A 27,740-nucleotide genomic window follows, 5' to 3' on the forward strand; every position below is an offset into this window, starting at 1 on the left:
TCATTAATTAAATAATAAGATTGACAATACAATTGAAATCCCTAACATGTAGCTCTTACTTGGTAACTTTAGAGCATACATCCAACAACGTGACCATGGTAAGACTAGATTTCTCACGTGGTTTGACTAGATGCAAAGGTTGGAATACGAGCAAATTCAACAATTTGCATATGAACATTATGAGGTTCCTCATTGGTCATGATAAAGATTTTCAAAGAGACTAAGTAATCAAACACTTCTCATTGGCGATAAGCAAGGGCCACCAAGGAAAGGCAATCAGCTACATTGGCGACCATTGTGATAGAGTTGTGCTATTGATGGTTTTGTGGTGTTAGAAATGTGGAATTGAGATATCAATACTAGCTATTACTGGTAATCCAATTTTTCACTTCTCAAAAAAATCCTGAGTCATGTGGAATTCATTTATACGTTTTGATTTCTCTCCACGTATAAAAAATATAGGAGTTACAATCTCTTTCCTGGAGGAAACCAATTCCGCATTGAACCAAATGAACCCTAACTTTTTTTTTTTTTTTGCCTTAATCTCTCTCTCTCTCTCTCTCTCTCTCTCTCTCTCTAAAAAAAAAATATGCTGCAATACAAGCCTTTAGTTATGGCTTCGTCTTTGTATATTTTCTTTAGAACTAAATCAGCAAGTTGTTAAAATACTTAGGATTAAATTAACACAATTGAAAAGTTTAAGACTAAATGGGTCATTGTACGATAAATTTAGGACTTTTTGGCTAATTGACTCCACCATTTTGATTAGCTTTTAAAGGCGCTCCTCCAAGTTGTGTAAGTTTGCACATGAAACTATTTTATCACTCAAATCCGTGAACATTGCTTGATTCGAAGACAAATGATTCATCATGATGTTCGAAACATTAAAAAACCGAGAAAGTTGCAGCGGCTTGAGAGTTGGGTCACTAGGTAAAGATCACTTTATAACCAGTATCCATGCACTTTATGTTCATCTGCATTTCCAAAAGAATAGCCATCCCTACTCCTCACGTTAATCCCACAAGTCTCTTTATCCATTTTCATTTTCTCATGGTTCTTTGCACGGTTGCCAATTTGTCACTTAAGGCATAGATATAGGTGCCTCACTTCTCAACAACAAAGGATGAATTTTCTGTCTGGGTCAATAACAGGACAGCCCATGCGCTGGAAAACACATTATTAGGTGAAAAACTCACCACGATGCAAGTTAAAATCTAGCAGATGCAGAGGTCGATACCCGTTGGCATTGGTCAATTCCTGCCGGAAGCACCACTTTGGACTTTGCCATTTGATTAGTCTATAGAAATTGGTTTTCCCAAAAGGGCTCCATAATTTACACACCTCAGTTTTCGAGAACAATTTCAGCCCTTTCAATATTGCCATGTCTGCAACAGCCATCATTCAGGACCATGTATAAAGCCACCGGGGACCAGTTCATCTCCTTCAACCAAGTGAATATCTTGAGACCCCGGTCCAAGTGACAGGCTTCGCAGCAGCATTTCACCATGATCCCGGGACTCCACTTGTTGACAATTCCGACTTTGGCTCTGGGATCACTGAACAAATGCCATGCCTCGTTGAACGAGCATGACCGAAAGAGAGAACTCTGCAGATTGTTGAAGGTGCTCCAACTGGAGATGAGTCCATTTTTCGCCATTTAGGTAAAAAACTCATGGATTCACTCCTATGGAGATTGTAAAAGGGCAAGAAGGATTGATTCACCTGGATTGGGATTGAATTGATCTAAGTTCTTGTAGGGTTGGGAGATGTGATCAAAGATAAGGCATCAAGTGACGGATTTCTATCATTTCTTAAGCGACAGTGAGAGCTTGGCAGGTTCCTTCTCTCACTGTCTTTCCCCTTTATTTATCATGTTGGCAAGTTCAATTGTCAATTGTCGTTCAATTTCAAGTTCTACGGATTGCAAGATCCCATAAGTTGCCTCTGAATAAGACTTTGGCCATCTTTTAATTAGTTCGAGACAACTCCATGATCTATCAAAAGTTAGTTTATGCTATCAAAACTCAGTTACCAGCCAACGTTAAGAATGTTATGATCAGATCGACGAAATTACTGTCACAGGATACAATCTTGTCTCGTTCTTTTGATGCAGACAAAACTGTCTAAAGTAATCTCTCGCTCTCAACTCGCATCTCATGCTTGCGCAACCAACTTCAAAGGCGGTTAAAGAATAGCATACTTTTGCACCTTCAAGTGCAGGTAATTTGCTACTAGTTGCAGAAGAAGTTTGGCCAATTCCTTCTTTGATCAATGACCCCGCCAATTTGAATATCATTCTGGACTACCAAAAGAGAACTGTTCTCTCAACGAATAAACGTGCACATGTGAATGTGGTGATTACAAACCAAAGAATGTTGAATCACTGGAAGAAGCAAGAAAAATTTCCCAGGAACCAAGGGCTGAATAGCCCTGAGGGAATCAATTGTGAGCTAGCTTAAGTGGGCCGTGCTTAGTCACTTTGCAATGAAAAGATCAATTCGACGGTGGGAAACTCACATAATTGCCAGGACGCGAGAACACAATCTGCATCCAAAGTTCATCGAAAATTACACTTTGAAAAGGAAGCACCAGAATAAAAAAAAAATGCATTTGTAATCTGCACTAGTGTATTATTTTACATTCAACTTGACCAGAGCGAAAGAAAACTTCTCCTATCAAGGGGAAAGAAAGTAGTACTACTTAAAATAATGAGGCATTACCTGATAATTTCCAAGCATGTGCGACTTAAAACCAGCTGTGCAATAGTCGAAGCAGTATTCCCATGTCCTTATGAACTTTTCATTGAATCCCAGAGCCAGTATTTTCCTGCAAAAGGAGAAAACTGTCATGAATGACTAATAAACTGGGAGATATTGTAACAAAGTGTTGCAGCATTGTGTCACGAGTCACCTCTTTTTCTACATGAAGTTATTCCTCCAACACCGAAGCGTTCGGTAGTAATGGATATGTGGTCCATATGTTCCACGCTGTGGTGGAAGGTCTTTTGGTGAATAAATGAAGTGAAGAAGAACAAAGAAACTTATGTGCTTAAAGTTACACAATTGCACCAAAATCGGGACACAGACGCCATAGCTGATGTTATCCTGCTTAACGAGGGCAGGCAGCGGCCAGGAAGATATATTCTTTTATGAAGTTTGAACTTCACTTGTATTCGTCGTACTGCTCATCGAGTATTGATATGAACTAGTGGAATTTAACACACCATTTAACACACTAATGAAAAAAATAAAGGCACATCTTTTACTTTTGAAACAATAGTTAGAGCCCCAAAACTGGTGTATGTCACATGCCTATAGAACAAGAAGTCATTTTGCTAGTGTTGATACTTGATTTTTAGTCGACGCGTCATTAAAAGGTAAAAATCGAGATTTAGGTTTATGATCGCGATGGAACTCCAATTTCTTGGCCAAAAAGTGTCGTTTTTCATTTCATTCTTTTGCATTGTTGTTTTTAAGCAATATATGGTTCATTTTCAAGAAAAAATCCAAAAAGTCAAACGATTGACCTAGGGGTTGACTTTTTGGTTAATCCTTTGACTAAAAGTCAACATCGGGTTAAAAATTGATTTTTTGACCTTAAAAGACGCCATTTAGCCTTAATTGCACTTTTGTCAAAATAATTTTTCAAAAATTCAAAGAATTGATCAAAAAATCAATCTTTTAGGAAATGTCAACTAAATGGTTGATTTTTTTATTAAACCATTGACCAAAAAATGAAAAAAAAAAAAAAATGCACAAAAACATTTTTTATTTTTAATGTCAATTTGACTTTCGCGTTGAAAATTTCATAAAATTTGATTAAGAACCTTGATTTCTGAATTTTTCAATTTTAGGTTCTAAATCAACCAAAAATAAAATTATTTTTATCATAGTCATAATTAGACGTAGTTACTTCTTTGACATTTGGTTTAGGGACTATTTGAAATCAGTTTGTGCCCTCAATTTTGCAATTTACTGAGTCAAAATGTGAATTGCCGTTTTGAGTCGTAATTAGGAGACCAAAATCAATCATTCATAATTTGCAAACGGACGATTGTTTCTCACTAATTTTCTTAAGATAAGTCCAAATTCGAAATTGATTTTGATAAATTCACACTAGAACTTATCAATTTGAAAAGTTTTATCCTCCCAAGCATAAGAAAATCAAGCAATTAAGCTTCAATCATCAAAATTCGAATTAATCCATTCATGGCTATAGTTTAATTTCATAAATGTAAGTTCAATTTGAATATTAGGCCTAGATCTATTTTTGACATAAGCTTGAGCACTTCAGTTCAAGGTCAATTTGAATGCGATAAGTGATCTTATACATGGGTAGTTCATTAGATAGGGCAATTGTGACACTAATTGAATTCAATTTTAATTAATTTGCAATTTTGCCTATTGAATTGCAAATTTAACCATTTTCGCCCTTTAAGGCCAATTCAAAGTACTCATGGTTTTGACTCGTTACATTTCATGATAATCATTCAATTAGATTAATAAAAGACTCGTGGATCACATTCATAAGGTTTGATTAATTTAATTGTATCTTAATTGGCCGATTTCTTCTTAAAAAGAATTAAATTCCTTTTCAATTTAGTCCTGCATAAATTTTGGACCCACAGGGGTCCCAAGTGGGCAAAATGGCCAAAATCGGACCAAACTGATCAAGAACCTGTAAAAAACTGTCTGAACCGGACCAAATTGGTCTAACTGGCTGCCGGCAGGGCTGGTTGGTTCAACTCCTTGCCAATCGATTCTTGACCTCCATAATCGATTCTAGAATCCTCTCAATGTAATTTCACTTCTGTACCTTCAATTGTTAAAAAATTTACCGATTGATTCTCGAATTTATCAATTGTAAATTAACTTATAATCGGACATTTAGACGCAATTCTCGATTTTGGCTCGGGTTTTTACAAATCAAACCTACTAGATCAATTACCTAATACCTCGAGATCATAATAGAGCTTTCAAAATCGATTTTTGACCGTTAGATTGAAATTTCGACCGTTGGATCAAACCGACGATCGAAATTGCTTAACTTGGGAGTATATAAGTCAAATTGGCCCTCCATTTTGGGGGCTTCATTTTGCACGAATATTCCTTTCTCCTCAGTCTCTCTCTCTCTCTCTTTCTCTCCTCTCTCTATTTTGGCACCAAAACTAGATCTCTCTTCCTCTCTCTAGCTTAGTCCGACTGGACCTCTTTCCAGCGATCGGATCACTACCAATTTAGCCTCCATCGGTGACGATTCATCCTCACCAACGATCTACTCATCCTACTTAAGATGCTAGGAGTTGATTTTACCTCTAGCAATTCCTCAATATGCCTTTTCAAACTTGATCTTCTTTGCCGACGTGAAGATAGATCCATCTCTTGGACTAGTTTTGATTTTTTACGTATATCAACAGCGGTCGAAGCTTCCAAGAGGTGCTAATCACTTCGGATCGAATCCACAAGTTGTCCTAGGCATGATCGTGACAAGAACTAGGTAGATCGATCATCGGATCTTCTTTGGCAACTTGATCTCTTTTGCCGGCGTTCAAACCGATCCAGTTCTAGACCGGTTCTGTTTTCCCTTGCTGCAGGCAGTTCAGCCACCTTTTGAAGCTCTTCCTTGCTGTCCAGATCTAGTTCTTGGCGGTTTGTGGAGATTTGATTGAAGTTTCGACAAAAACATGTAATGATCTCAGTCTCGAACCCCGTGAAGCAAGGCCAAATTAACCGGTCGGGGCTAGGGTTCAATTTCAAGTAAATACATGATGATTAGATGCTAGATGATGGATTTAGATGATAATTTGCTGCAATTAAGTGTTTTTGGATGATGAACTTGAATGATTATGGTTGATTTAGGCTGAATCTGCAATTTCGTAGCCATATGATTGATTTACTGTTTTAGCCAAAATGAGGTCCGAAATGACCTTGTTTCAACTCAAGTCTTCTTTGGCTTAGATAATACCCGTCTCAAGCTTCGAAACAATAGATTGCACACCCCAATCGAGTGTTGTTTGGCCCTCAAAAAACACCTACAAAGATGAGTGATTCTGCAGTAGTTTAAGTGGATTTTTGATTATGTTCTTATTCCGAAATGAGATTTTGTTATTTTCGTGTAGCCTTTTGTGATGATTTCTAGACATTTTTTCCTACACAAGTTTTGTTCCAAATAATCTTGTGCATTTTCTATAATTTTTTCGTGATTTTTGGATGTGTTTAACTAGGTTAAATCTACTCAGATCCAAGCCTAGGTTAGTCTTTTTCATACTGATCTCCGATTTTGTCATTTTTGTACTGATCTTTGTGTTGATTTCTAGGAGAACTTTCCTTCATGAAAGTTTCTCGTATTAGTGTGAACCATGTTCTTTATTTTTATTTTTTTTGGAATTTTTAGATTTGTTTAACTAGGTCAAAATCATTTAGATTTAAACATAAGACAGTCTGCCATGTATTGATGCAAATTCAGCTTTGGTAAAATTGAGTCCACAAATGGGCTTGTTTAGTCTCAAATATTTCATGAAAGTTGAAATACATATGTTCAATTGATACATGCTTTGCGAAGTCTTGACATTGGCAAGTGAGTCAATTGCATGGGTTAAAGTTAAAATGTACTACAACAGTACATAGTCTAAAGCATTTTATCATGAATCTTTAGTCATCTTGTATTGTCATCGAATTGTATGACATCCTCTCATGCCGACTTAGGATTTGATGATCACCCCAATTGTTTGTTGCATGCCATTTGTGCATTACTTGAATGGTTTTGAGATTTATTAATGTGGGTTTGTATTTTGGTTTTTAGTTACCGACATGTGCATCTTTAGAGATCTTGATCTTAAGGTACCAATTTGACCTAGAATGAACTTGAGCTCTTTTAGGAAGTTAAAAGGCACACTTAGAGGTTTCCAATTTCACTGATTTCATATAAATCACTCATTATTTGGACTACTTTCCATTTTTTCAAAACTAGATCAGAATCTAGACATGAGATCAAATTCGAATCTTTGTTTTAACCCCGTTTGAACAGACCTTTGATATTTTTGTTCAATTTTTTCTATTAGGATTATGTACTTGATCTCTTAATGAAACTTATTTGTCGTCATGTTGGCTATGTTGTGTATAAATTTGGTGATTTTTAGACTTGTTTTGATAGGACAAATCATTGTGATATTGGCTGAGTATCCTATTGCTTTGACAATTTTCTGGCATACTATTGCTTGTTGTTTGATTTCTGTAAAATCATGTGTAGCTCCATTAGGAGAACTTTCTTCATGAAAGTTGTTTGTTATCATGTTGTGCATGTTAGAGAATTTGGTCATCACCAAATTGTCATTAGGTATTGCCCAACTTTGTTGTCTTTACATTCTCGTTCTGAAATTTCCTGATATGAAATGATTGTGATTGTTTAGATAAACTTCCTAGGTTAGTTTGTACATGAACCTATGTCATTCCATCTTCAAAAAGTTTCTCTAAATACCTCGATATTCATTGTCAAATGATTTTCGACGAATCATCTTTTGAAATCAAATTTAAAAATGATTTAATACATATGATGTTTCCCAAAAATAATTTGTTAAAAAGTTCTTTTCCAAAACTCTACTTGGCTTAAGGAAAAATCGTGGTTTTGATCATATTCAAAATATCTATGATGCTTGTAAATGCATTTATGCGAGCTCCGGGTTAGCCTTGGCAATTGAATGTGTTCCATGGCCTAGATATTCGTTAATCTTAAATATTTTTAAACTTTTTAAATCCTGATTTAATATCATGAAAGTTATGGTTTGACTTGTATTCAAAATGCTTGCAACGCGTGTAAGTGCATTTATGCAAGCCTTGAGTTAGCCTTAGCAATTGAATGTCTTTCATAGCCGAGACATCACTTTGTCTCAAAACTTTTTGTATATTATTTCAAAAGATGTCTTTGAAACATTACATGTACCCTCTATGCATACAATCACATCATACATTTAGAAGTGCATGTGTTTGTGATTGGCGCATGCCCTTGGTAATAAGTGACACGCCGATGATTTACTTTTTTGCTTGATTAGTTGGGAAATAAGGTCCAAAAGACCTGCATACATGTTTAATTTCTGCAATGCGTGTGACTTTTAAATGAATGGTGATGTCAATGCATGAAATCGAGGGAAAACCTTAGCCTCACATAGATCGCCTGGTTAAGAGACTTATAAATGTTATTAGCCATGCGAGAACATAAATGGTTGATAATGGTTATAAGGCACAAAAATGGATTGGATAGATGTCTTAGTGGGATCCACGCATAAAAGATACAGGCCGACTCTGAGGCCCTAAAATCCGATTTTTGCATTGAACTTTCTTTAAATGATTGATCTTGACATGATGTTGTATTTTTTTATTGTTTTGATGTGTATGCTTGTTTCTTTCCATTGTATGTACCTAGTTATAGATTTCTAGATTAGGTTTAGATTAGGACCTCGAAGATAGAGAAAGCATGAAAACAGTGGACATCGATATTCATTCCGACTGTTATAATGTAATATTCATTTTCCCGGCATATGTCTCAGGTTCTTTTTGTTATATAAAGCTTGATGAGTTGCGGGTTCTCTCTTCCTCTTTTTTTTTTTTTTTAAATAATTGTGTTTCTCTTTTATATTTTATAAAATTGCATGATAAATTTACAGTTTTCCTTGATTGTTTGCTTACTATTTCGTAAGTTTCAATGCAATTGGGTGTTTCATTTTTGTTTTCTTTAAAAATAGATTAGCATGATCACTTAGTTTAGGACTAACGATTTCAAAAATGTAAGAAGAAACGTGTGGATACATTAGGAAAACACAACATACTGTTTAGGTACCTAAATGATGCTAATAAAAATATTAGCGTAATCCAAGTATCCGAATCTAGATATTTAGGCCCTGTTCGTTTCATGGAAAATAATTTATGGGAAAATATTTTCTGGATTTTCTGGCGTTTGTTTTACAGAAAATGAATTCCTTGGGGAAAATGTTTTCCATGAAAGGAAAAAGTCTTCTAAATAAGGAAAAATGTTTTTTACTTTTGAAAAGTGGAAAACATTTTCTTCACTTGATCTCTTTTATCTCACAACTGTACAAATTCTCACTTCCTCCTCTCCTTTCTTTTTCTTCTTTCCTTTTTTTTGTTCGAATTATTTTTCAATTTTCTTATTCTTTTTTAATTAGAATTATTTTTAATTTCCTTTTTCTTTTCTATATCTTTTCTTTTTTTCTTTTTCTTTTTTTTTCTTTTTCTTTTCTTTGTTTCCCATCTTCTTCTTTCTTGGCTAGTTGTTGGCCGTTGCCAAGCCTACCTCGAGCTCGTCGATCTCAAGCTCATGCTCTGCATTCTTGCTTATCCTTTTCTTTATTTATTCTACCCTGCAGTTGTACATTGCTCAAGTAAAGAGCTCTAAATGCTTTGTTTTTTTTTTTTTTTTTGTTTATTAGAACACAAAAGACGTAGGGGAGAACAAGCCACTCGACTGGAAGATTCTCATGAGGGCTGTACATGCTTTGCTTCTTTTCTCTTTTGCTTCTTTTTAAAATCCATACGAACATTTTTTAGAGTAGATTAGCGTTTGGCGACAATGAGGGAACAAATATATAAAGTAAGTTTGCTTGAATTTAAAGGCAAATTCATATTTGATGGATTTATACATTAGTAAGTGATGCATGCCTAAGTGGTGAAGTCTTAGAAAATATTTTCCTTACCGAACACCAGAAAATAAAGAAAATATTTTCCGAAACATTTTTAGGTTTTAGCCGAACACTAGAAAATATTGTCATTTTCCAGAAAAATGACTTTTGGGAAAATATTTTCTGAAGATGGCCCATTTTCCGCGAAATGAACGGACCCTTAGTTGCGTAAGAATCGAGGGAACACTTCCGACCTTCGAATGGGTTATTCTAACCGACCCTCGAAACAAGGTTAGTGGCAACTCATGTCTTATTTTTAGATTGTCCTAAACAACTAGACTGTATAAATGAACCTGTTGAGTGGAGTACGAGTTTCAATGAAACTCACCATAATTTAGCATACTCGATGTGGCAGTAGCCCAAATGATGAAGTGATGCCATTTTTATAGGCAAAGTATATTATCGAGAGAGCTACCATGATAAAGATATCATTAAATCCAATATTCACACATGACCTCCCTGCCCGAGGTGTGTTGCCCGTGTGGGTACGGGTTGTGACACTCTGCTGTCATGCGAGGTACAAGTTTGGAAGAACTCGTAATCTCGTGGAGGGAGTTCATGAGAGGTTTGACCAGAAAGGCGAGGTGATGACGTTTTTTGTAATACAAGTCGTGAGGAAACTCTCGTGATCAAGTACTCATAAATCCGACATTTTCTCCCGTTTTCTCCTCGTGATGGAGGATTGGCGGCGGCAAGATTGGGTCGCGATAGCTAGCACCAATTTGATACAGCTGAAGAACTCTTCCATTTATTCGTGGCCGACTGCTTCTATCATCTCGATGGGAATCCATTCCATCAACAGTGAGTCTTTTAAGCATTTTTTTCGTCTGTTTAACTATATTATGAAAAGACAATCTCACCAGGAAATGATCTTGTCATATTTGTAGGTACTTGGTAATTGGTAATAATCACAAAGAAGAAAGTTGATGCGGTCCTACATCAAAAGGAAATACATTATCTCTTGGACTGAATAAAGTAATTTTTCAAGCACCAAATGCAAGCAGATTGGATACCTGAAGGCCTGCTTCTTTCATTCTTCACTCTTGATTCAACATACTTCAGTTGTTCTTTTGACAAAGTAATGCCCGTGTATTTGCATCTAGTTTGCCTGACAACTTCAATGGCAAAGCTTCGCCAATCACAGTCGATTTAAAGAACTTTCATGCATCTTGTCAATTCTCGCCTACATTTTGATAAGGCAAGAGCATTTGCCACAAAACAGTCAAAGGTTAACCGTCAAATTGCCCGCAACTAATAGCAAATCAAACGTACTTTTTTGATCAAAAGACAGATCTTTCTCATCTGCGCTGCCTTTAGGTCTTCACCTGCCATCTATTAAATATTTCAACAGGACAAGTACGCATCATTGTTTTGAGCGACTAGACTTCATTCAGATACGGATTTTTTATTCACTCTGGCTTTTAAAGCCAATTTTCGGCAGCAGAAATATGAAAACACATTTGTGGTTGCTGACCTTGAATACCGCACATGAGTACGTCATAGTCTCATCCAAGAACAGCGAAGAAGGTTCATTACTCTGCCAACATGACGAAATAGAAATCCTAGAATTACATCATATATGTTGTACTTTAGCTAGTATGTCCATGATGGGGTGCAATTGGCACGCACCATTTCGCCTTCATATGCTACGATGAAGGGGTGTGATGGGTTCATATAAAAGACCCCTGAAGACAACTGTTGGACTGGTTGGAACAACGTATGTTCAGAAAGTTCTCTTCTTTTCTCTCCCCTTTCCATCAAGGTGTTCCATTTCTACTTTACAAGAACAATCGGAATTTACGCCGTGGAAATCGGGTGCTTTCCTCATGATTGCACTCAGGCCAACGTGAGGCAGTGTTGTTCGTGATTCATCCGCAATTCAACGTTCGTTCCGGGGTTAATTATTGTTTGCGCATCGGAATCAGGTAAGTCGTCTTCCGCCGTCTTGAAATCTAACATTGGTATCAGAGCCCGGTCGTGATTTCTGCCTTGTTTTCATCAAATTTTCTCATTTACCACATGATATTGAGATCAAGAGATTGAATTCCATTTTGTTTTGGATGTTTATCGCTCGGAATTGCAATCTGAATCCTCGAAATAGAACCAAAGCGAAGAGCGGGTTCGGGGTCGCGTACGTCCGTACAGTTTTGGCCATTTTTCGGAATAATTTTTCGGCCAAAATAATTTTTTTAAATATACATGGTGAAGGTACTCGTCGAGACGAGTTTGACGATGGGTTGAACGCTGCCAGAGGATGCTGGACGCACCCACACACTCGGCCAGAAGCCTCTGCGTGTGGGCGCCATGCGCCTGAAGCACTGGGAATGCCAGCACGTGCACAACACGCGCCGATTAGCGAACCGGCAGGTGCGCATCACGCGTCGGTCGGTGAACCAGCACGTGATGACGTAACCTAACGATTGGTAACCGTTGGGATGACGTCATCGATGACGTCACCGCCGGCGGCAATTGGCTAGCTAGTCACTGGCCGGTGACCCGACCTGACTCGTGACCCGACCTGGATCTGACCTGACCGTTGACCGGTCAAGGGGTCGAATCGGTCGGACCGGCCAGGAGCTATTTGGCTCGCTGGCGCGTGTGCGGCGCGTGAGCGCGTGTGAGGTCGGATTGGAGCGTGGTTGGTGGCGTTTGATTCGTATGAATGTGCTCTACACTGTGGTATAATTATTTTATACTTTTGAATTTTATAAATCTATGAAAATGTGTAGGAAACCCTAAGTACACGTATTTTTGGGGGTTTAATGCATAGTTTATTCATTTGTGGCTGGTATTTTATTATGTTTTATGAAATACAGTATATAGCTTGTATGAAAATGATGTCATATATACTGTGTAGAGCTTGGTTCGATGATACCATGTATATAGTTTAATATACTTGCAATTTTCTAGTTCCTTGAAAATTCAAACAATGATAAGAAATCCTTGTTTTTCCATTACATGTTGAATTGCATTCTGATTATAGTTTTAGCATGATGTGGCATGATTGTTTATTGTATGTTGGTTCACATCATGTTATGTTTTTTGTGTTAATGGAAAAATATAGAAATTACATGAGGTCATGTAATTATTTTTCCTAGTGGGAGTTCGTAGGTTGGTAGAATTCGAAGGAGTTCTCGCCTAGAACTTAAAATTTGCGAAAATTAAACTAATTAATAATAATAGAATAATTGTACATAGAAGTTGATTGGGAACATAATGAACTTTTGCTTCTGTGTCTTTTGTTGAATTATCATTAATTTAGTTTGTCTTTGCTGCAAATTAAATATGTGTGTTACTCTGTAAAGTGTGCTAGTATTGATTCTGCGTTTATTATGTCAATGTGTTATTAACAATTGATTATGGCTTCGGCATCCAAGACTATTGTGGCTGACCTCAATAAGGGTGAGAAGCTGAACGGTGACAATTATGATATTTGGCACCGAAAGGTTCAGTACATCCTTGAGGAGCAAGAGGTTTTGGAAACCCTCAACCATACCATGGATGAACCTGAGCATGGAACTTCAGCTCAACATAGGAGAGATCTAGAAGCTTATCAAGCTCGGAAAAAGACAAATAGCATTGCTCGCATCACGTTGCTAAGCTGTATGCAAGATGATCTCATGTGTGAGTTTGAAAGTTATGATAAAACTCAAGCTATGTGGGTTGCCTTGAAAGATAAGTTTGGGGGTACATCTACCACTAAGCTGAGGAGACTCACCATCAAGTTTAACACATTCCGAAAGTGCCCAAATGTAACGATGAGGTAGCATCTTCGAGAGATGTCAAACATGATTCGTGAGTTGAAGTCAGGAGGTCACTCCCTTTACTGATGAACAACAAGTTCAGGCTGTTATAAGGTCTCTTCCTGACAATTGGGAGCATATGAAAATCAATATGACGCATAATGAGAATATTATCACTTTTGATGATATAGCGCGTCATTTGGAATTAGAGGATGAGCGCCTAGAGGCTGCGAGATCCTCTACTCATGCTTATGTTGCTGAATCGAATTCACACAAAGCTTCGGGCTTCAAGCGCAAAATGAATTCTCAATTCAACAATAAATGGAAGAAGACTGATCAGGCACCTAAGAGAGCCGAATTTCTATTGCAACTCATACATTCTGATATTTGTGGTCCTTTGAATGTGAGGGCGAGGCATAGAGCCTCATATTTCATGACTTTCATAGTGACTTCACGTGTTTCGGTTATGTCTTTCTGATCTCCCATAAGTCAGAAGCATTAGACTGCTTTAGATGATATATAGCGATGGTAGAAAATTAATTGAACAAAACAATAAAGGCATTGAGAACCGATCGCAGATGTGAGTATCTATCTAAGCAATTCAAAGCTCTTTGTGATGAAAAGGGAATTGTACGACAATTGACTATTTCTGGTATTCCACAACAAAATGGGGTGGCTGAGAGAAGGAATAGAACCCTATTGGAAATGGTTAGGTCTATGATGGCGCAAGCAAATTTACCTATCTCATGTTGGGGAGATGCGTTATTGACTGCTGTCTATATATTTAACCGAGTGCCCTCAAAATCGGTCACTTCCACCCCTTATGAATTATGGACTGGTAGGAAACCGGACTTGAGTAATCTACGTCCATGAGGATGTGCAGCTTATATTCATGATTCTTCCCATAAATATGGCAAATTAGATCCTAGAGGGAAAAAATGTATCTTTATAAGATATTCTGAACACTCCGAAGGGTACGTATTCATAGGTGAACAAGCTGATGGAAGTGTGACCGAAATGGAGTCACGAGATGTCACGTTCTTGGAGAACGATTTTCCTAGTAGAGGTGAGATTGATAAGGACTTCCAATTATATGAGATGGAAGATCCTAATAACACACCCACTGATGTTGTAGAGGGAAATGAAAATTTACCTCAACATGCAAGACCTAGTGGAAGTGTTGCATCGCCTGATGAATTGAATTCAAGAGAAATTCAATTACATAAAAGTAATCATAAAAGTATTCCCCGTCGTTGTTTTGAGATTGAAGGGAAAGCATTTATGATTGCTCAAAAAGATGATGCCGAGCCTAAGACTGTTCAAGAGGCTCTCTCATCCTCTGATAAGGAAGAATTGAGAAAAACTTTGGAAGATGAAATAGAGTCAATGAGGGCAAATCATGTCTGGGACTTAGTTGATCTACCACCTAATTGTAATGCCATTGGAAATAAATGGGTCTTCAAGATTAAGCGAAGGGCGGATGGATCCATTGAAAAGTATAAGGCTCGCCTTGTTGCGAAAAGTTATACTCAACAAGAGGGTATAGACTATGAGGAAACCTTTTCACCAGTTGTAAGATTTGCCTCAATATGCCTTATTCTAGCCATCGTTGCACATTTGGACCTTGAATTACATCAAATGGATGTAAAGACGGTATTTGTCAATAGAGAATTAGATGAGGAAATCTATATGAAACAACCAATAAGTTTCATAGCTAAAGGTCAAGAGCATAAAGTTTACAATCTTCATCACTCAATATATGGTCTTAAGCAATCATCTAGACAGTGATATCTTCGTTTTCATCGAGCCATAACCACTTTTGGTTTCACGATGATTGAAGAAGATCACTGTGTATATGTCAAGCGGTCCGAAGGTAAATTTGTGATTTTATCACTTTATGTGGACGATATTCTATTGGCTGGAAAAGATAAGATTTTGGTTATCACCATAAAAGAATGGTTGTCCTCAATTTTGAAATGAAGGACATGGGAGAAGCTGTTTATATAGTAGGAGTTAAGATCAAAAGAGATCGATCAAGGAAACTCCTTACTTTATCACAAGAGTCTTATATAATGAAGATTCTTGAATGTTTCAATATGCAGCATTATAATCCCATTAATACCCCTGTCATGCAAGGTGAAGGCCTAAGTACTAAGATGTATCCTAAGACTCCAGAAGAAATTAAAGTGATGGAAACTGTTTCTTACGCTAATGCGGTTGGAAGTTTGATGTATGCTATGATGTGTATTAGACCCGACATATGTTATGCCGTGGGATTGGTGAGCCAATATCAATCAAATTCTGGTCAAGAACACTGGAAAGCAGTGAAGAGGATCCTGAGGTACTTGAAGGGCACCATGGACTATCGACTTTGTTACCAAGGGAATGATTTACGCCTGTTGGGTTATTCAGATGCCGATTGAGGTGGAGACCTGGATGAGCTTAAATCGACTTCTGGATATGCGTTCTTGCTCAATGGAGGTGCAATTTCTTGGACTAGCAAGAAACAAACATGCACGACCTTATCTACGATGGAGGCAGAATTTATTGCATGTTCTGTCGCAATGCAAGAAGCAGTATGGCTAAAACGTTTCTTGGAAAATTTAGCCACTATTACTGAGGTTTCAAGACTGGTGATAGTTTATTGCGATAGTCAAGCAGCCATTGCCTATGTGAAGGATCTCAAGTATCATGGAAGGACAAAGCACATTGATATAAAGAACAACTTCATAAGAGATATAATAGTGCAAAAAGAGGTTATCCTACAATACATTTCAACCAATAGAATGGTTGCTGATCCATTTACGAAGACTATTCCTAGAGACATATTCTTGACCCACAGGATGTCACTAGGATTACGTAGAATGTGATATGTGTTATTGTAGAGGATCATTGGTTTATGTATATGTGGACATATGTATTGTACTTGTTTGTTCATTAGTGACTTGATGTTTTATCAATAAGTACAAATCTATTATGAGATTAGCACATACACACATATATTATTGGAAAGTATGTCAGTAGGTAATGATTGGCTCACTCACACGAGCAATCGCCTCAAATGCTGTAGTTAGCACATTAAGATGAGACGTTATGTACGAATAAATGCTGAAGAGCAAGTCTAGTACATAAAATATGTCGCCTTGATTGGAGTCAAGATGAGGTCTGTGATTTGTTTATAGTAAGACTGAACATGATAGTCCCACAATCACGTATGCCTGTAAGATGCCGGATGCGAGTACTTAATTGAGCGCTATAGAAAACGAGCTGATATAGCACTCGGGCTAAACATGAGTATGTAAGGAGCACGTGACTATGTTTAGGCTAAGATCCATATAGTGGATATATTTAATAAATGACATACGCTCTTAAAGAAGGAGAAATCAACTATAGCATGTAATTCATACTACATGTGCATTATACGACCAATAAGGGAAGGTGAGTGAAATAATCCATATTTACTCATCGTGTGAGCCCTTGAGGTAATTTATAATTTACCTCATTTTGTGCCCTATGTTACTTCTGACTATGTTCTCGAAGTGAAAGATCAATGTTGCTACTTTAGCATGTTATCGGCAGTCATGAATATATATGGCTTTATGGGACGTGTCTAGGAAAGCAGTTGTTCTGAAATGGAGAGAGACATGAGTGCGAAGGAAGACTATTGTTGTTTTACATCTATCACATGTATTTACTGGTCGACCAATTATATCGCCTTATATGGTTGCGGATATAATTGTAAATATATGGTGTTTTGAGAATAATTAAGTATAGCCTTTAAGGGATAGGTATACTTGGACTGATGTAACAAAATATGTCTGGGGCACTGTGAGACATCGATTGGTTATTTCTTTTTAGGATTGTAGCTATTATGTCATCCCTAACAGGTGCATAATTTGAGCTCCCAAGTGTAGGTGTACTCACTGGTTGCACGGCTTACTTGCCAATATGAATTGTTTTGTAAAGTTGATGAATGTTGAACGCCCTATATTCTTAAAAGAGTGCTATCAAGCCCATCATGTCCGAGTGGGAGATGTTGTACTTTAGCTAATACGTCCATGATGGGGTGCAATTGGCACGCACCATTTCGCCTTGATATGCTACGATGAAGGGGTGTGATGGGGTCATATAAAAGACCCCTGAAGACAACTATTGGATTGGTTGGAACAACGTACGTTCAGAAAGTTCTCTTCTTTTCTCTCCCCTTTCCATCAAGGCGTTCCATTTCTACTTTACAAGAACAATCGGCATTTACACCGTGGAAATCGGGTGCTTTCCTTGTGATTGCACTTAGACCAACGTGAGGCAGTGTTGTTCATGATTCATCCGCAATTCAACATTCGTTCCGGGGTTAATTATTGCTTGCGCATCGGAATCAGGTAAGTTGTCTTCTACCGTCTTGAAATCTAACAATATCACATGCATAAGCACAATCCTGCTTTTGATAGACATCAATGTGGAGAAACTAACAATGTATTCTGGTTCGTTTTGTTCTCTTGATGAAATGCTAGGAGAAAATATTAGGAATAAAGTATCTACCTGATCATAATGCCAGGAGATGTTGCTGCGAGCTTCCTTGATACATGCTTGAAGAAGTACTTAGCCGAAGCAATACCAGCTGTTAATAACATTGGTGTCCACAACCCCTAATCAAAAAAGGGCATCCATCGGTTTAGTATCTTTAATAAGATCGTGTAAAGTCAAAAACATTTTGTTCAAATTAGTAATGTATTGAGTACCTTTCCTTAATTTCGAGACGGTAGAATTAGAATCTTTGCTGGCTCTGAGAATCTGTAACTTTTCATATTGTTGGCAAGTAATTAACCAATTGGTAAGCTCAAAAGGATACAGCATTGAATTTTTACCAAAAAAAAAAAAAAAAAAAAGGATACATCATTGAAAAATGAAGTCCATTTGATGAAGCAAACAACATAAAAAAGATTTAGAAGACCTCTATCTTTATCTATAAAAGAAAAATCAGCGTTTATGTAAGCATCTGCCAGGCCTAGATCAGCCTGAGTCATGACCTGAAAAACCAAAAATTCTCTATTAAGGCACAAAAGGGTCTCAGCAGGAAAAAGCAAAAACTGCACTTCTTTTGTAAGAGGGTCCAGAATAGTCTGGTCCGGTGTGGGCCGAAGTTGCATGTACAGATAGAACAATAACTTCCAGTAAAACTGTGGACTGTGGATCCTCATAGTTACTGTTAGAGGACATCTTTTTGTGGTTCCCTCAAATGTAAACATCATGCCTCCTTGCTCTAATAAACTATCGCTCAAGAAAGCACAATTATCACTACCTAATTCTCAATATGTGCCCCTAAACCGTGAGTCAATAAGAACATTTTGCATTTTCGAGTATCACTCTTATTGACAAGTAAACTCACAAATTCTGTTTATGAGATACTAACTAAAATGTAGTAAGTGGACCACAACAAAGTAGCAATGGCTCTCTTACCTTACCAAAAAAAAAAAAAAAAAAAAAAAAAAAACAAACAAACAAAGTAGCAATGGATATGACGTTAAAGATGAGAAAATGTTGACTCAGAGGTTGATTCAGAGCAATGATGGTTAAGAGTTCTGAGGATCTACATAAGACAAAAAGAAGACATGTACGCCATCGATACCTGATTTTTAGTTGACGAGTCGAAAAAGGTTAGGAAAATCAATATTTGGGTTTCTGATTGCGACAGAGCTTGTTTTTGGCTAAAAAAGTGCCTCATTTCATTTCTATCTTTTGCATTATCATTTTAAGCAATTTCTAGTTTATTTTCAAGAAAACCTGAAAAGTTGAACGGTTGACTTTTGGATTGATTTTTAGTTAACCTTTTGACCAAAATTCAATCTCGCGTCAAAATTTGGTTTTTTACCCAAAAAGATGCCATTTAGCCTTAATTTCACATTTGTCAAATTAATTTCCCAAAAATTCAAAGATATGATTAAAAAAATCAACCCTATAAGAAAAGTCAACTAAATGGTTTATTTGTTGTCAAACCTTTGACTAAAAAAATTTAAAAAATGCACAAAAGCATTTCTTTTAATATCAATTTGACTCTTATGTCGAAAATTTCACAAAATTCGATTAAGAACCTTATTTTTCGAATTTTTCGGTTTTAGGTTTTGAATCGACAAAAAATAAAATTATTTTTATTTTTGTCATAATTAGGCGTAGTTCCTTCTTTGACACTTTGTTTAGGGACTATTTTAAATTTGCTTGTGCATTCAATTTCGTGAATTGCCAGGTCAAAATCTGAATTGCCGTTTTGAGGCCTAATTAGTAGACCAAAATTGACCTTTCATAACTTGTGAACGGACGATTATTTCTCACTTATTTCCTTAAGAAAAGTCTAAATTCCAAATCGATTTTGAGAAATTCATACAAGAACTTATTGATTTAAAGGATTTTATCCTTCCAAGCATAAAAAAAGTCAAGCAATTAAGCTTCAAGAATGATTTTCCTTTGCCACACATCAATGTCTTAGTTGGCAGTATCGGTGGCTTGAAACTATTTTGCTTCATGGATGGATTTTCCAGTTATAACCAAATTCGGATGAAAGAGAAAGACAAGACTAAAACGTCTTTCATCACTCCATGGGGAACATTTTGCTACAAAGTTATGTCATTTGGCTTGAATAACGCAAGGGCAACATATCAAAGAGCCATGGTGGCACTATTCAATGACATGATGCATAAGGAGATTGAAGTCTATGTCGATGATATGATTGCAAAGTCAAGACAAAGTGAAGATCATGTTGAAATCTTGAGAAAATTCAAGCTGAGGCATAACCCCACAAACTGCATATTTATGGCAAAGTTTGGGGAGCTTCTTGGATTTATGGTTAGTAACAAGGGTATTAAGATAGATCCCCTTAAGGTAAAGGGTATATGCGAGCTAAAACCTCATTCTACTGCTAAGGAAGTCCGAAGTCTATTGGGAAAATTAAATTATGTTGCGAGATTCATCTCCTAATTGTTAGAAACCACTAAGCTGTTTTTTAAGTTGTTGAAGAAGAACACCAAGGTCAATTGGAATGATGAATGTCAGAAATCCTTCGAAGAGCTTAAGCAATATCTTTTTCAATTTTCTGTATTGGTACCGCCTATCCAAGGCGTGCCTTTGATCTCGTATCTCACCATTCACGAAGAGTCTTTAGGAGCCATGTTAGCACAAAAATGACCAAAGGATGGAATAGAAAGTGCAATCATGTCACATGGAGTGATTGGACAAAGTTGTTTTATTCTTGAAAAACGTGAGTATATTACTACTTACCATGATGACTATTGGCTTGTAGAGTACATAGTTCCTGGGTCTTTCTCTATAGATCCTTAGGAGTGTTTAAATAGCATAGCTGTGATATAGTGTCATAGTCAGCATCTTCTCATCTGGAGATCCTCAAGAGTGTCAAGTGTCATTGTGGTCCACTCCCGCAGTTTCATTAATATCTCAGAACAGAATTTAGGAATTTACTTGTCAATAAGAATGATATTCGAAAATGCATAATGTCCTTAATGACTTACCGCTTAGAGGAACATTTTGAGAATCGGGTAGCAATAATTATGCTTTCAGGATAGGCAATTTATGAGAGGAAGGAGGCACGATGTTTACCTTTGAGGGAACCATGAAAAGATGTCCTCTAACAGTTACTTTGAAGATCAATAATCCATAGTTTAACTGGAAGGTATTGTTTTAACTTACGCAACTTCAGCCCACTCTGGATCAAACTATTCAGGACTCTTGCACAAATAAGGCCCAGTTTTTGCTTTTTCGTGTAGGTCATGACTCAGGCCGATCAAGGCCTGGCAGATGCATAAATAAATGGTGATTTTTTTCTTCTGTAGACAAAAATAAAGGTCTTGTAAATCCTTTTTAGGTTATTTTCTTCATCAAACAGATTTCATTTTATAAATGCTGTATCTTTCTAAACATACCAAATGCTTAATCGCTTGCCAACATTATGACAAGTCAAAGATTCTCATAGCGAACAGAGATTACGATATAGCCATCGTAAAAAGTTAAGTAAGAAAAGGTACTCAATACTTTACTAGTTGGAACAAAATGTTTTTGACTTTGTATGATATTATTAAATCTCTCTTTTGATTAAAAAGGTTTGTTTTACTTGCTGTTAGTTTCGGCCTGCTTGACGGGTTAACCTTTGAGTGTTCTGTGACAAATGCTTTGCCTTAAAAAAACGTAGGCGAGAATTGAAAAGACGCATGAAGTTCTTGAAATCGGCTGCGGTGGGGGAAGCTTGGCCATTGAAGTTGTCAAGCAAACCGGATGCAAATACACAGGCATTACTCTGTCGAAAGAGCAACTGAAGTATGCCAAGTCAAGAGTGAAAGAAACAGGGCTTCAGGGACCCAATCAACCAGCATTTTGAACTTGACAGCTTAATTCATAAGTCCGAGAGACAATGAATGTAAATCTTTCATTGCAGGACAGCATCAAATTCCTTCGGTGCGAATATCACCAATTGCTGAGTACCTACAAATATGACAGGATCATTTCCTGGTGAGTTTCTGGCCTTCTTGTCTATTCTTAACCTGGCTAAACAGACCAAAATGATGCTTAAGAGACCCTCTTAATGGAATGAATTCACAGCAAGGTGATAGAAGCAGTTGGCCACGAATACATGGAGGAGTTCTTCGGCTGTTGTGAATTGGTACTAGCCAAAGACGGACTTCTTGTTCTACAGGCATGTGACATACAATGTTTTGTGGCTTGAATTTTTGTTTCAAAAGTAAAAATGTGTTAATTTTTTCTCACTGTTCTATTAAATGGTGAAGTAAATTTCACTAGCTCACTTCCATACCCAATGAGCGGTACAACGAATACAGGCAGAGTTCAAACTTCATAAAAGAATATATCTTTCCTGGGTGCTGCATGCATTCCAATTAGTAATGTATTGAATACCTTTTCTTAATTTCAATACGGTAGTATCAGAATCTCTGTTGGCTATGAGAATCTGCAATTTTCCATATTGTTGACAAGTGATTAAGCATTTGATAAGCTCAAAAGGATACAGCAAAAATGAAGTCCATTTGATGAAGAAAACAACCTGAAAAAGATTAGAAGGCCACTATCTTTATCTACAAAAGAAAAATCACCTATGAAATCATCTGATAGGCCTAGATCACCGAGTCATGACCTGTAAAACCAAAATTTCTCTTTGAAGACGTCTCAGCAGGAATGAGCAAAAACTGCACTTCATCCGTAAGAGGGTCCTGAATAGTCTGATCTGGTGTGGGCTGAAGTTGCGTGTATAGATAGAACGATACCTTCCAATAAAACTGTGGAATGTGGATCCTCAAAGTAACTGCTAGAAGACATCTTTTCGTGGTTCCCTCGAAGGTAAACATTGTGCCTCCTGCCTCTAATAATCTGTCGCTCAGGAAAGCACAATTATTGCTACATAATTCTCTATATATTCCCCTAAACCGTGAGTCAATAAGAACATCTTGCATTTTTGAGTATCACTCTTATTGACAAGTAAATTCACAAATTCTGTTTCTGAGACACTAACTAAAATGCAAAGTGGACCACAACAAAGTAGCAATGGATATGACATTAAAGATGAGAAGATGTTGACTCAGAGGTTGATTCAGAGCAATGATGATTAACAGTTCTGAGGATCTACATAAGACAAAAAGAAGATATGTACACTACCAGCCAATAGCTAAAATGATAAGTAGTAGTATACTCACGTTAATGATCGTGTGGAAATATGACATCCAAGAAATCTAGTAACAAAAAGGCGTGCCCCCATTTCCTTGAGTGAAGGAACCAGATTCTCAAGAACAAAATGATTCTGTCCGATCACTCCATGTGAGCAGCCATGCCAGCCTGCAAAGAAGTCCCTTCACTTATACAACTTGCCTAGAGAGAGAGAGAGAGAGAGAGAGAGAGAGAGAGAGAGACTATACCTTCAATCCATCCTCATGGAAGCCATATCCTGAAAGAAGAATGAGAGCTCAAGTTGGTAATGAAATATAAAACTATGTTCCCTTGTTGACCTGAGTCCAAGAATTTAAAAAAATTCTGTCTACCAAAAGATTCAAATCACAGCAATTTTATGAGCAATGACCTTACAAAATCAACGCATCAATTAGGCATAACTTAGGACCCTCCTCATTCAAAATTTAACCTCAAGAATATCACAAGAACCTTGTAGGAGTATTCTTTTTTACATGCACAGAATTTAATAATACTCTCAGCGTTGCTATAAAAACAGTCACTAGCGATAATATAGAAATTACAAAGTCTCACCCTGGTAAGCTCCGCAGAACCAAATTCCTCTTTTTCCTTGGATCTGATCTTAGCTCTTGTGAAGCTTTCGATGCAGCAACAGATGGAATTGGATGGCCTGTACACCACTTAAGCAATGTGTGTTGCGGTTCTCAAGAAGGATTGAGAGTCACGAGAAACGGCAAATCCTTCTGATCAAGGTTCTGCAAACTTTTACCGGCCCAATTAAGGAAAAGAGCATTGGTCCTGCTGAAACCAGTGCCAACAGAAAGGTAGTTCTAGAAGCAGTCAACCCATGGAAATTGTCAGCGGAATGCACCTCACGAAGATGCAACGTTGCTAAAATTTTAGTAGGCATTCACAACTTATATGCATACTGACCTAATACTATTACTGATGTTTATGCACTCCATGACAACTGCAAGCTTCACTTCTTTTATTTTAAGGTGATATGTAGCACGGGTTGGTAATGCAACAGATCCTGAAGGGAACAGTTGAATCAGAAATAAAATCAGCAAAACACAGTTGCCATGCCTGAAGCACATCGGGCCAGTACGTCAAGCACACTTTATTTTCATTACTCCCCGTAAAATTGCACGCACTCCATGCTGCTGGGTTCTTGGGCATGAAAGTTCTGTCATTATGAAGATAAATCTCGCTGCCAATAGAAAAATGTACCAATGGTTTGCATTCTGTAGTAAATATAGAAAGCAAAAAGAAGCCTGCTATTCTCGAAATTTCACTGGAAAATTTCCCAAGCAGAAGGCTTAAAGCAGATGCAATTGACAACAATATCACTGTGGACACCATTGTTCCATTCTACATCAACTAACTGTGCCCTTGGAGACAATTGGATATTTCTCCATTAGTATGTTCACAAAAATACTAGTCATGAAAACTTACATGAAACTACAAATTAAACAATTATAGCTGTAGGCGTATTGGAACGCACCAAGTACTCTCATTTCCGTCTAAGTTGCTTGGTCTCCCAATAATATCAGAGCATCTGGTGCATGGACAGCTACATTACACTTATCATATACTTCTTCAAAATCATCTCCAGTTAGGACAACGCATCCTGTTCAATCTCCCATTACTGATAAATTGTGGACTAAAAAGACCAAAACTATAGATTGCCATGATGATTCTTAAATATACCTACTTACACCCATATCGTTTGCTCTAGTTCCATGTCACATGACCGAAACAATGCAGAAAAGGGCAAGACTTAAAAGCAAGTACTTACCCTCATCACTAGTTGAGACGGATTGCACTTCACAGCTTGTTCTTATCTCACACTCCACTCTCAAGCTCATCTCGAATCCACAAATATTTACAGTTCAACTCATCAAATCTTTTGTAGGACTTCCAGAGAAAAAATTATGAGCATGAACATCCAGTTTTCCATCTCGAACCACTGAATCCAAACTATCATCACCTTATTGACATAGGAACGTGAGCATCTCTGGACAGTAAGCCACTGAGGGCGGCCAAAAACCAGCAAAGAAACCATGTGAAAATGGACAGAGTATTATGACGAGAGACTGATAGAGATGGAAGAAAAGATTAGTTGATTGACTTATTGATAAAAAATGCTACCAAATTAAACAGCAGAGAATTGGTTGGTAGGACATCTGAAATTGCAAATCACAGTTTGTGTCGTTTACAATTAATCACTAACTCTTCTAGAGCCACATAATCTACCTGAAGCAGATGATAATTGCAGCAAAAGGACTGAACCGAGAAGGATAAAAAGCTCATGACTCCTTCCGAAGGGCCAGATTGAACCACAAATTGGGATCTACATGAAAATATAATTAATTGGTAATTGCCATAGATCTACATTCTACAAACAAGCTAAGGACAGATTTTGTTATATGAGTAAAAGATCGAGGATATGACAGAGTACAGTGATTCAACAATCTCACAATATAAGCCTTTTGAAATAATTCAGAGTAACCCCGTGACTTGATAATCTGTCCCAAAGTTTCGCTGCAGTTGATGTTGGGATTGCTCTTGAGTCCTTCTAGGTAACTGCAAAGATAAACAGTCATCAAACAGAGTGAATGCCATTGATTGTCCGGTCGTGCATATGAAAAGGATGCAAGAACTTGAAGATTGGCTTATACATTTCAATGCAGTAGGCCCAGCTTGAACACCTCAAAGTCATGTAGGATATGCTACTGTCAGAATGAATTTTGACCATTTTTCGAGACAACATTTGATATCTAATCATCTTATCCTGCTATTAAATGCATAGAATGTCCTGAGTTCCCTTTTGAAAAGTGAATTTTGACCATTGTTCAAGGAGTTTGGAATCTGAAGTGCATTAGGCTTCAAGAAATCACTCTCTACATTGATATCATCCATGATCCATTTAGCTGGCAACAACACTTACATTAATGATATTTTCTACTTCTCATTAGCAAGATTGCAAAACAGATTAGCAGGAAATCTTTGGCATAAATGATTATGATCAATATCATTATTGTGAGCTGCGAGCAGAAGACTTGATTTACCTGAGGACATCCTCCTCAAATTTGATGATTCCTCTGAGCATTTACTGGAAGCAAGGATTCAACACATTTGTCTTCTGGGCAAACAACCTCTAAATACCATTTCTGCTTCCCCATTCACAGCCTCAGACTTCATCTAAGCTGACAAAAATGACAAGTCAGATATCTCAATTTCCACTCCAAGACTCTCAAACAACTCCATCATATTAGGGTACATAACCTGCAGGCAACCAGTGATTCGCGTCAGCATTAGAAGTTGCTCAAGACTAGCGATTCTTTTTGAAGAAAATTACTTTCTTTATGATTAAAATCACTTTTCTGGGATGCCAAAGAACCATGATCTCAAAGCAACAGAATAACAGATCAATGGCTATAACTCTCATCACCCATGCTGTATGCCGCACATTTGTGGTATATTAAATCAATTTATACTCCCATACAAGATTTGATGGTTAAACCTATTCATAGATGTTTCAATGGCCTGCAACTTTTTCGGTGATGTGCCATGTCTTGAGGGTAAAAAAATGATCAATAGCATATTTCATTATTGATATTATACATGATAATAAACAAATTCTGTCCATGCATACAATAGTACCGAGAAACGGAAAATCCTTCTGATCCTGGTTCTGCAAATAAATATGGACCCGATTAATAAAAAGAGCATCAGTCATGCTGAAACTGGTCAGAACGGAGAGGGAGTTCTCGAGGCTCAAACACTGGAAATGGTCAACATGAACCGGAACACACAATGCTTAAGTGGTGCAATGGCCATCCGATTCCATCAGTCACTAAATTACATTCAGTAGTTTTGAACTATCACTTTATCCAATTATAAACAATTATTACCGTCTGTGATTATGTAAACATGGTTCGACTACATTCCAAAGATGTAATCTGAGCAAATTCTACCGTTTGCTTATGAGTTCATTAATGAGATTCCTTGTTATTCATGTTCATAAAATTATAGTCGGATGCCCATTTCAAGTAAACAACGCTTCTCATCTGTGATCGACAGTAGCCATTGGGGAAAGGTGACCTGCGGTGGCAATGATTGGCGAGTGGTGGTCCGTGGCAGCAATCGGTGAATGGGAATGGCGACTGATAGAATTGGGCTTTTTGATAGATTTCACAATTAGACATGTGGAATTGGAATATCAATACTAGGTAATTCAATTCCGCATTTTTGAGGAATCCTGTCTCGTGGAATCCAATTCCACATTGTGATTTCTCTCCAAGCATGAAAGTATTGAGAATAACATTCTCTGAAGAATCCAATTCCGCATTGAACTAAATGAGCCCTTACTCTTTCATTTTTTACTTGGAAATTGGTCTTCCACTATTCGAATCTTAAGTCCATTGTCATCTCTCTCCCTCTCCCCCTCCCCCTCTCTCCCTCGCCCTCGCCCTCGCCCTCGCCCTCCCTCTCCCTCTCTCTCTCTCTGAAAAAAAAAAAAAAATAGTTATGGCTTCGTCTTTGTTTGTTCTCTCTGACCTTTGGGCCATTGTTCGATGTCGTTTTCTTGTCACATAATGAATAATACT

At 37.3% G+C, this 27,740-nt stretch overlaps 1 pseudogene; it reads right to left on the minus strand.

The window, feature by feature from the left end:
* Positions 1-1,342: 1,342 nt before the first annotated feature.
* The window catches only part of LOC104417195, a 28,743-nt pseudogene continuing 2,345 nt past the window's right edge, over positions 1,343-27,740 (minus strand).

The sequence above is a fragment of the Eucalyptus grandis genome, chromosome 8 (assembly GCF_016545825.1).
Source record: "Eucalyptus grandis isolate ANBG69807.140 chromosome 8, ASM1654582v1, whole genome shotgun sequence".
NCBI lineage: Eukaryota > Viridiplantae > Streptophyta > Magnoliopsida > Myrtales > Myrtaceae > Eucalyptus > Eucalyptus grandis.